Genomic DNA, 11,466 nt, shown 5'->3' with positions numbered 1-11,466 from the left:
TAACATCCTGACACCTTGCTACAAAGGTAACACAATAGAGTTGTTGGATACTAGATTTTATGGGACAAAGATAACTCTCAAGATTTTCTAGTCAAACTTCCTAATTTTACAATTAAGGAACAGTGAGATTCAGGCAACTTAAACTGCAGAAGGCTAGCTACATCCTTAGTTGGCAATGGAGTTTAGGGAAATCCACGCTTTTTAATTTGATTTAAGGGCTTAGATTATGTATATATGTTGTAGCTGATGTTGTGAATTGGCAAGCAGCTAGCAAAGTTCAACCTGCAAACGAGTTTACATTGTCTAGAAATGTTCAAGTAACTTAAGGAAGATAGGGCAGTTACTCTCCATTTCAGATTAACAATGGGTTTTAGTTATGTATGAAACATATGACCTTTAGGTAAAGTCAGATTTAATAAATAAAAATTTGAATTTCAGGTAAATAATGCTTAATTTTTTACTATAAGTATGTCCCAAATATTGCATGGGATATACTCATACTAAAAATATTCATTTAGGGCGCCTGGGTGGCTCAGTCGTTAAGCATCTGCCTTCGGCTCAGGTCGTGATCCCAGAGTCATGGGATCGAGCCCCACATGAGGCTCCCTGCTCCGCGGGAAGCCTGCTTCTCCCTCTCCCACTCCCCCTGCTTGTGTTCCCTCTCTGGCTGTCTTTCTCTCTGTCAAATAAATAAAACCTTTAAAAAAATATTCATTTATTTGGAATTATTTGGAAATTTAACTGGGTGTCGTGTATTTTATCTAGCAAATCTAGCTTTGGAGCATATGAGGCATACACATTACCATTTCAAACCAGCCTACCAGCCAGGTATGGCAGAGCTATTTACAATTCACTAAAGAGTCCTATGTTCCCTCACATTTCACAGCTTTCTTGAAATTAGGCAGAGCCACATGACTTGTTCTGGCCAATGTGCTGTGGTTTGAAGTGATGTGTGTCAGTTGATTGATGTACTTAAAAGCCAACGTGCAACCAATCCCTGTCCCACCCCCCTCCCACCCCCCCATCCCCATCACACTGTCCCTACTGCAGTGAACTAGAACTAGAAGCCATGTGTTCAAGATGACATTACATGCAAGGCGCAGTACTTTTGTATCCCTGAAGAAAAGTTGAAATTGAAGTACCCTAGAGAACTATTGGACCCACAGCATACTTTGCGTGTGTAAGAAATAATCTGTTAGGGGCACCTGGGTGGCTCAGTCAGTTAAGCGTCTGCCTTGGGCTCAGGTCATGATCCCAGGGTCCCGCATCAGGCTCCCTGCTCAGCGGGAAGTCTGCTTCTCCCTCTCCAACTCCCCCTGCTTGTATTCCCTCTGTCAAATAAATAAAATTAAAAAAAAAAAAAAAAGAATCTGTTAAACCACTGCAGCTTGGCATAACCTACCCTGATGAGCCTACCGTGTATCATTAGATAAATTAAATAAATTCTGTGAGTCTAAGTTTGCTGCTTTTTTTTTTCTAAGTAATCTCTACTCTCAACGTGGGGCTTGAACTCACAACCCAGAGATCAAGAGCCGCACTCTCTACCAACCAACAGGCACCCTTGCTGTTGTTGTTTTTTAATCTTTATGGAGTGGCCATCAACTTCGCAGATTTGTTTGAAGGACTGAATGAGAATTACAGGTGAAAAAGTTTAGCACTCTGTAGGCTGCAACAAATGAGAACAATATTTAATGACAGCATGCCCTTATGATTTTTGTTTTAATTTTTAGAACAATCTTATGAAATTGGTATTATTATCACTTTCATTTCACAACTAAGGGAAATAAGGCTTGAAGTGGTTGAGCGATTTGCTCAAGGTCATTTCACAAAGTTCTTATTAAATATAGAGCTAGGTCTCTATTCCAGGACAGTCTGACTCCAAAATCAGTATTTTCAAATCTGTATCACATAAACGTTTACCTGTGACATACAGAAGCCTGTATCTATGTCATTTGTTCATTTTAAAAACATTGATTGCCCATCGTATGAGATGCCCGTATTAGCATTAGAATACAAAGATAAAAGACCAGACCAATCTTTCCTTTAGGGGAGTCTCAGTCTTGTCCAGGCATGTAAATATGTAATTACAGATTGGTACAGTAAGTTATGTGATAGAAGCACACACTTCCGAAGAAACACATGTTAGATGAGGCTTCAAGGAGGTGGTAAAAACTGCACTGAGTCTTGGAGAATGAATGTGAGTTGGTCTGACAAAAACAGCCTGAGATTTTAGGCAGAGAGAACATGTACTAAGCAGGCACAGACCCATCTGGTATGTTCAAAAATTGTAGTTGGTTCTATGCCTGTGTTGCAATCATCTAGCAAGTTCAGGAATTGGGTATGACCAGTGGGAGCTAGAAACGTGGTAGAGGCTGCCCAGTAGGCATAAGACTACAGAGATGAGGTGGTCCAAAAGGACAAAGAAAATGTAGGTACCACCAGGGATTTAGAGGGAGGGGTAGAAATAGCCTTACTTCTTCCTTCTGCTATGCAATCTCCCACCACTGCTTCCCTTCGAGCAAACCTAACTAGAAGCCAATTGTCAAGGAAGCCAAGGAAATGAAGTTTCAGGAGCCAGCTTCCTGCCATACTGAATAGGGGAAGAGTGAGAAATGGATCCTAGAACAAATAGCACAAGAATATCAATTCCATCCCTTGCTGCGAGAGATCATATTCTTCAGGCAACAATATTAACATATCCTATTGTCTCCAGTTGGGTTTCCTCAGCAGACCTTGAGATGGAGATTAGGGTATAAGAAGTTTATTGAAGAGTGCTTTCAGGATCAACACTCGTGGAAGAGGAAAATGAAGTAGGATTGGACAGAGGTAGAAGTTGAGCTGCAGTGCAATCCCAACAAAGACTCAACTGACCCCATGTGTAGCTGTGTAGCCAGGACAGCCTTTCAAAGTTGTCTCCAGTTGGGGTACTGGGATCAACCTTTATACTCCTATGCTGATTGGTCATTGGATAACAGCTATTCTGGGAAGGAGGTATGACCTTGGGCCTGAGGAAATCCCTATAGAGAAGGCTGACAGCCGAGGACCATCTTCCAGCAGCATTTCCAGAAGCTGGGGATATCTACAACAATTCACCCCTTGTGCCCCTCCATCTCTGCATAGTTTCCACATGAGCCTTTCTTCCTGGGAGAAGTTTGGAAAGGGAAGGTTAATGAGACAAGCTAGAGTTCTCTCTACTGTAGCTGGTTACAGGGCCACAACTAACACTGGTCATCTCCTTCCTCTACTATGCATTCTAGACCCTCTCCCCCTCAGCTGTCATCTCTTGTCATCTCAATGGTTTACCTGGTGGCATGACACAGACCCTTTTCTCTGAGGTATCTAAAGCACCGATTACCATGCCTTTCTCTGGCTAGAGTTACTGCATTTGTCAATTTATCATCAGAACTGGGCAAGGGAATACCCAGGGTCATGCAAGTGGATTGCCTGGGCTCCACACATATTCCAACCAGCCCTACCTCCTCTTGATCCTCTTGGCAACTCTACCTTGCTGACTGGTCATAGGACACAAGGAGCCAGAAGTGCCCAGGCAGTAGCTCAACTGGACTCTGGCTCAGTTGGATTCTTGCTATATCCCCTGGAAGAAATGTTCTCTCTTTGGGAATCAGGATCTCTATACTTACAGAGTCCAGAGTTCTATACAAACAGTAATAAAGAAATCTTAAACTTTCAGTGAAGAGCAATCTTTGGGGATCTTAAAAATTCAGAGGCCAAGAAGAGTAAGGGCAGCTAGGGAAAAGGAAGTGGCAGTTACACAGGAAGGAAAACAGGTGTATGATGTTTCTGAAGCTAAAAGAAGAAAGTTTTCAAGAAATAGGTTTGATCAACTACTGTCAAATGCTGGGAAGAGTACAATACGATGAAGACTGAGGTTAGACCCCTGGATTCAGCAAGAATTAGTGACCTTGAAGAGTGTTTTTTTCAATGCAGTGGAGGAAGGAAAGCCTGATTAGAGGGGTTTAAAAATAGGAATAGGAGACAAGAAAGTGAAGATGGTGAGTATATACGCTTTTAAGATGTTTTCTACAAAAAGAAGTAGAGGAAAAGAAGGTAGCTTGAGGGAAAAGGCACAAATGATTTTTTGAAGGAGGCAATACACTACAGCATGTTGATGGAAATGACCCAGTGGAGAGGGAATGATCGAGAGGCCTAGTTAGTCTTTGCCATAGATGCCTGACAAGTAGTGCTCAGTGAATGCTAGCTCCTCAGACATTGATAATTATATGATCATCTGCCTACTTTCTTGAGATTTTGATTGATTTTTTTATTTCCAGCAAGTTTCCAGGTAATGTCAGCAATATACCTAAATTTTAAGGTCCATGAATGTTACTATGAAAAATAATAAACTAGAAGTTTACCATTCCTTATAACCATGTGAAAATAAAATTATATTAATTGTGTTCAAGGGTTATAGGCTAGTCCATGCATCGGAATATAAATGTGTTATTTCCACAAAATATTTTAGAATTTTGATAAGGTTTATTACTTGAGTAGACTTTTGTCAACAGTCAATAACAGAGTGGCTGGTGGATGTGTAGGGCCACAAAAACAAATAAAAATAACAAACGACAACACAGAGAAGAAAGAATAAGGTCAGTGGAGTGGTTGCAAAGCATTAAGCACAATCTGAGTGTTCAGATAAAAACTCTCCCTTTTTAACAGTAACTATGGCGACTGGGAAACTAATCAGGGTGCCTGGGATTAGACCTAGTACTTTAGTGGATCTAGGACAGAGACAAAAGAGAGGATATTATGTATAGTTTTGTTATTTTGAACAAAAGAGAGAAGAATAAATCTCTTTATTTGTGAAATTGTTCAATTTGTGTGTGAGGAAAAGCCATGACTATAACCAATCAGAGTCTTTGTCCAAGTAAAAGATTACACAGAATTATTGTCAGATGCTGGATTTTTCCTTCCAGAGAAATGACAACCCTATACCTTGAAAATTTCAAGAACAGTCTTCCAAAACCCCAATAAAATATTAAACTAATATACTTGCAATTTTAGTACAAATCAGGAAATGCAGAAATTACAGCACTCATAGTTATATTAACTAAGTTCACAGGGCACACATGTAAGACTTTTTATTCCAAAGCAGCCCAATTTGAAGAGTTAATATTTCTTTGGGGACTGAATACTTGTATTTCCCATCTTCTCTGAATTAAGATTAGAAAACAAAAATAAGTGTTTGCATATTTCATTTAATGTATAATTTCTTAGCTTTGCCAAGATGTTGGGCTGACCTCTGATTTTGTATCAATATTTAAGGGAAGATATTAAATGGGAAATCATCTTGAAGCAAATTAAAAGACAGTCATGTACTAGGGCTTTTATACTTTTTATATTTATAATAGAGTAATTTTATTTTGTGGCTAGTTTCCATGTTTCCATCAATTAAAAAGAGAAAAATACTTAATTTCTAAGGGCAAATCTCCAGTTTTTCACTTCTTTACTCTAAAACATTGAACAGAAGAGAATCAGAGAGACAGTATAACATTTGATTTACTTATTTTTCTCATGCAGTGTTTTTTTTTTATTGTCCAAATATATTTTGATTGGTTTAAATATTCTGGAAAATTAATTCGGGAGCTGATAAAATACTTCTGAAAGTCATGAAGGCATGTCTCCTTGCCGGTGTAAAAATGGACATAGCTAAAATATCCCTAGTCCTACACTTTTCAATTGAGAAAAAAAATACATTCTGTTGAAGAGATACGCCAAATCAACCAATGTGATTTTATCTTATGGAGAAAGTCTGAGGAAATGTGCAGAGCATACCTCAGAATGGCCCACTCAAGGGGATGGAAGAGGGGACTATTTCTCTACTGATTCTTGTCCTGCATTGTATTAATACCCTCGCACTTCCAAGTTTGTGTGTGAGTCAAAATCTAGCTCAACAGGTTCCCTCAGGTACTACAGCAAGAAGTCCCTGATGTAGAAAGCAAGAAATTACAGTAGAGGCAAGGTGCTGTCTCGTTATACTTGTGTACAACAGATTCTCATAATAACACCTGGGCTAGAAGAACTTTGAGAGAACATGAAGTGGGACACAAGAGGGGTCTAAACACCGTTTCATGATTAATTCTGGAAAAATAACATGATATAATCATCCATAGATGTGGTTATTTGTAAATGGATATTTAAGGTGATACGAGAATACCCAAGATTTATCAAGATGACTGTAAGAATGGCTAATTAATCATGTTACGTTTTAGTAAAGAAAAGGCAGGCTATAGCTATAGAATATATCCCATGTTTTCAAGTCTGCATGGGGCCTATTAAGAGGAAGACAAAATGTACTATAGAAGCTTTGTGTGCCTTCAATATAGTTACAAAGCATTGTCTCCTATAAACTAGTCAAAAACCCCGTCTATTTAGCAGCATGGTCTTTAGTGAAGAGGGGCATCAAGCAATCATAGCTTAAAGGCATTAACTAGGAATATCATCTAATTAACTTTGTTCACTCTGCTTCTATGTTCACCAAGTGACCTCTGATTCTCCTGAGGCTGTCTCATAAATTGGTCTACAGTGATAAAATGGACTCATTTTCAACATGAGTAATTGTGTTCCCTTCATAATCACATTTATCATCATAAATTTAAAATCTGAACCATGATTTATATATCAAGCCTTTGTGAATTTGGGTAGTGTGAGATGAAGAATACTGAGCATGGTTGGGATATTGTTTAAAAATATATCAAGCACGGGGTGCCTAGGTGGCTTAGTTGGTTAAGCATCTGCCTTTGGCTCACGTCATGATCCTGGGGTCCTGGAATCAAGCTCCAAATTGGGCTCCCAGCTCAGCAGGCCTTCTGCTTCTCCCTCTCCCTCTGTACCTCCCCCTCCCTGACTCATGCGTGTGCACTCTCTTTCTCTCTCTCTCTCAAATAAATAAATGCAATCTTTTAAAAATATATATCAAGCATAGATGTGACAAGGAAGCCAAGATGATATGACAAGAAGAGAATTATATAAAGTTCTACTAGGAAAAGTAGTTGAGTAAAAGTTGGAACAGTAAAGTGGCTTGGAAAAGTAGAAGATGCAAAGAGTGTGCTGATTCTTCTTCCTGGCTCTGTGGGCAAAGTGAAGGAGATCTGGGAGATATTACAGTTTTCAATTAATGGGAGACAGAGTGAGAAAAGCTTCAAGACTATAGCTTGGCTATTTTAATAGTAGAGGACCTCTACAAAATATTGTAGACCCAATTACCTGTTTTCAATTGGAGCATGGTGTAATGGAGCCTTCGACCTCGGCAAAATCGCTTCTCCAAGTTGGTAGTCTGGCTTGATCCTTTATCAAAAGTCTTGGGAGATGGGAAATAAAGGTGATTGCAAAGCATTTGGTAAACATAAATAAAATACAAAATTCAACATTAGCAACTTTCCAGCAAATTTCCCTGAAATAAGTGGTGTATTTTGTGAAAAATTTCAGAGTGGTTTCTTGATACATTAAAATGTTTTTCTCGTATTAGTGATGCTTTCACAGTTGGCTTGATTCACTTGGTATTGATGATCTACACTATAATAAAATTTAAACAGAGAAACTTAATACAGTCTGAATTGGGAACCACAGCTTCACTGGGACTTAATGTATCATGTTGCAACATAACATTCTAATATACATAATTTCCTAAATCGTGCATTGACTTCAGGGAGTACTTAAATATTCAGCTCAATTTTCTCTTAAGTGTTCAGAATATAGTTAACAATATAATGTCCTGCATGCAGAAGGTAGAGAAACTTCCCTTCACACCCACATCTACCAGCAGAGCCAGAAACGAGGCAATAGCTATATGAAAAAGCTCCCTGGCAGAGTTACTTTCAGCACATTTTGATAGGACACAAAAGGAAGTAGAATCAATATTTCCTGAATGCTCATGTGCCAACCCTTTTACTAGTATTTTAACACACTTTAGCCATTAAAACAAATCTGCACAGAGGTGCTGTTGAAAATTAACACAGCTGTGGTGGAACTGAGACTGGGAATATAGTCCTGTCTTCATTCTCTTCATCCACATGACCAAGAATCTATGTACAAATCTATGAATGCAAGAGAGTTCTGCCCAAGCATCCCATCATGGGTATTGTAGCATCATTCCTTCTTCAGACAATCTTTTCAGTGATGCTGAACTAGGCATCCATATATGAAAAGAGTATCTGTTCCTTCCTTAAAGGCAAGAAGGGGGTTACCAGACCAGTTTTTGCTTTCTTAGTAACAATAGGTATGGGTTCAGGATCCAATCTCTAACATGTTCACCAACTGTAAACTCTTACATGACAGAGGCTATGACCTTGACTGCCAATTTCCGATTTATACCTGGTTTAAAAGAAACTTGCCCAGAATCAAGCCATGGCAGCTTATGTTTTAGTTGCTGGGTTCTTGCTTCCTCTAAACTCTGAAGACTCAAGCCCTGAGTTATTTCAATTATTTATGAAATAAACCAGTGCTCACATTAATACAGGTCTTTATTTATTTGGTATAAGTAGATGAAGAAAATGTTTGGCAAATGTTCACTTTTATAGTGAATTGGGTTTGGCTTGTTGACTAAGTGGCAAAGGATTTAGATATGAATATTTCCAGTTGGCAGTAAGGAGGAGAAAGCATTCTCTATTTGCTTCTTGACATTGTGAGTTTAAGGAATGCTTTGTGTTGTTTTCCCGACAGACTTACAAATCAAAAAAAGCAAGGAATGGTAATCTACAGCAATTAGTGGAAGACAATATCAGGGGAAAAGACAAGTAAGTTTTCATTCTCAAAAGGGTGAAATCTGTCAGTAGGAGAAAGGGGAACTCTTATTTTGATGCTAATGTATAAAATATTAACTTCATATAGCTTTGCAGACAAACACATTAAAATTCACTTTAACTCCATGAGGAAGTTAATAAACATATGATAAAACTAAGGTAACTACTTTAGATGAAGAACGGAGAAGTCACTTTATAAAAGGGTATCATATGCAGCCTCTGGAACAACGCCCAATGGTCCCTACCTCTTGGTATTCCCATCCTCGTGTCATCTCTTTCCATGAAGTATGGGCTAGACTTAGTGACCTGCTTTCAATGGGCAGAATAAGGTGGAACTAACAATGTGTATCATAAAAGGCAATATAGTCCTCTCTCTCTCTTTCTCTCTCTCAGATCATTCTCTCTGGGGGAAGCCAGCTGTACTACCATAAGCAATCCTTTGGTGAGGTACATGTGGCAAGGAGATGAGGCCTCTTGCCAACAGCCGTGTGAGTAAGCTTGGAAGTGGATCGTCCAGCCCCATTCAAACCTTTAGATGACGAGATTCCCAGCTGACAGTTTGAATGCAGCCTCATGAGTGACTGTACCACAAATACTCACCTAGGCTGCTCCCAGATTCCTGATCCTGAGAAACTGTGCAGGATACAAATGCACATTGTTTTAAGCCACTAAATTTTGAGTTAATTTGTTGTGCAGATAAGTGGTTCAAGGAGGCAGGAGTGATAACAGACACTCTATCCTGGAAAGGATAAGGCCAGGAATTCACTTCAGCAAGAAGACTAGACAGGAGTATATCAGGTTTAAGTAGGTCTGTTAGAAGAAGAAAATATAGGCACAGGTCTTGAGAGTCAGCACATCAAGGCTGAAGGACTGGAGGGCCAGCAAAATTGGCACACTTTGGAAAAGTTAGTACATAAGAGTTTAACCCCAAAGGTTAGTAGAGGATGCAGGTGAATGACCTTATTGGGGGCAGCTACAGAGAAGCTAGAATTACCTCATAGTTTGGGAGACTGTATGACATTCGATGTGGAAATTGTCCTAGTTATCAGAATTCAGGCAATTAAATAGACATGGTTGCTACCCTCTAGGAACTTATATTTCTAAAGGGACAGATTGACATGGGCAAGCATATAAAAGGATATAACTCTAAATTCCAAAAGAATATTCTTTCTCCTCACCATTCTCTCTGCCTCTGTCAAGCTCAGACTCTCCGCACCTCCTGCCTAGCACTTAATTGCTACCAGGTTGTTTCTTGTTCTTGAGCCTTTTCTCCTCAGCTAGACTGTAGGTTCTTAAGGAAAGGATCATGTCTCATTCAATAATCCTCCTCTAACCACAGGTTCTTATTTGAAATGTGAGTATATGTGGACATATTTCTGTGTACCTTCTCTGAAGCCACAAGAATTTTGGATCCTTATATGTGAATCATTTCAAATGCCACCATCTTGTCTGTAGTGAGATTCAAAGCCCTCTGGGTTATTTTTTTCTACCCTCTTCTGCCTCTCTATACTATTGGTTATATTCTCTCCAATTTTTGCAAAGGTGCATTATCCATTTTCTTTATACTATGGGAATTATGATGTGGTGCAAGAAATGGTGCTAGGTGTTGGGAGGACATGCTGCCATAGATAAGATCGACATGGACCCTGCCTTTCTGTCATTTGCTACCCATGTAGTCTGTATAATATTAGGAAAAAAGTAATTAAACAACAATACACATAAACAGTGGCAGCTCCCAGGAATGTTTAAAGATAGTACCCATGATGTGTCAAGCTATTTCCCAGTGGAGAATCCATTTTTTGATCTGACACTATGCCATAAGTGATATTTCATACCAAAGAAAGCTTCATAAGATCTTCCAACACAGAACACTCTTTAGAACAGAAGGATGTACTCATGGGGCGCCTGGATTGCTCAGTAGGTTAAGCAACTGACTCTTGATTTCAGCTCAGGTCATGATCTCAAGGTCGTGAGATGGATCCCCAGGTCAGGCTTTGCGCTGGGCATGGAGCCTACTTAAGATTCTCTCTCTGCCTCTCACTCTATCTCTCTCTCAAAAGAAAAAAAGAAGAAGAAGAAGAAGAAGTTGTACTCATATAAAAGGACATAGATAAAGAACATGAGAGCGCCTGGGTGGCTCAGTCATTGAGCGTCTGTCTTCGGCTCGGGTCATGATCCCAGGGTCTTGGGATCGAGCCCCACATTGGGCTCCCTGCTCGGTGGGAAGCCTGCTTCTCCCTCTCCCACTCCCCCTGCTTGTGTTACCTCTCTCACTGTGTCTCTCTCTGTCAAATAAATAAATAAAATCTTTAAAAAAAAAAGAACACAAATGTTGGAGACACAAAAATGAAGTATCTTAAAAGAAGGCAGCTAGCGGTTGTCAGAGCATATTGAAGGGTGGTAAGACCTTAGAAAATAACTTCTTAAACCTTGATATCTATCGTTTAAGCAAATAGCATAAAGTGTATTTTTTAAAAAAAACCTTCACATATATATTAAATGATTCATTACAATTCTATAAAATGACTAACTCCTAATCTGTTAGGTGTCCATTTAAAGTTGTTTCTTCCCGGAGTCCATCCCAAGTAGTCCCATAGCCCTTGTATGCTAACACAATTTAGAGTAATTTAATATTTAATTATCTATTTCCATCCAATGAATCATGGGCTTTTAATGAGAGCAGGGACCTGTCTTTCTTGATCAA

The 11,466-nt window shown here is 39.2% G+C and overlaps 1 long non-coding RNA gene across 2 annotated transcripts in view; it reads right to left on the bottom strand.

The window, feature by feature from the left end:
* Positions 1 to 7,224: 7,224 nt before the first annotated feature.
* Positions 7,225 to 11,466, bottom strand: part of LOC123858799 (uncharacterized) — a 157,391-nt gene continuing 153,149 nt past the window's right edge. For both annotated transcript variants that reach the window (XR_010410548.1, XR_006794234.2), the window contains exon 5: positions 7,225 to 7,321. This is a non-coding gene — a long non-coding RNA (uncharacterized LOC123858799). The remainder of the gene's footprint in view (positions 7,322 to 11,466) is intronic.

Source organism: Mirounga angustirostris, unplaced genomic scaffold (genome assembly GCF_029215605.1).
Source record: "Mirounga angustirostris isolate CCGP_5_RB_7025 unplaced genomic scaffold, mMirAng1.0.hap1 SCAF_4, whole genome shotgun sequence".
Taxonomy (NCBI): Eukaryota; Metazoa; Chordata; class Mammalia; order Carnivora; family Phocidae; genus Mirounga; species Mirounga angustirostris.
This window is presented reverse-complemented; position numbering and strand designations above follow the sequence as displayed.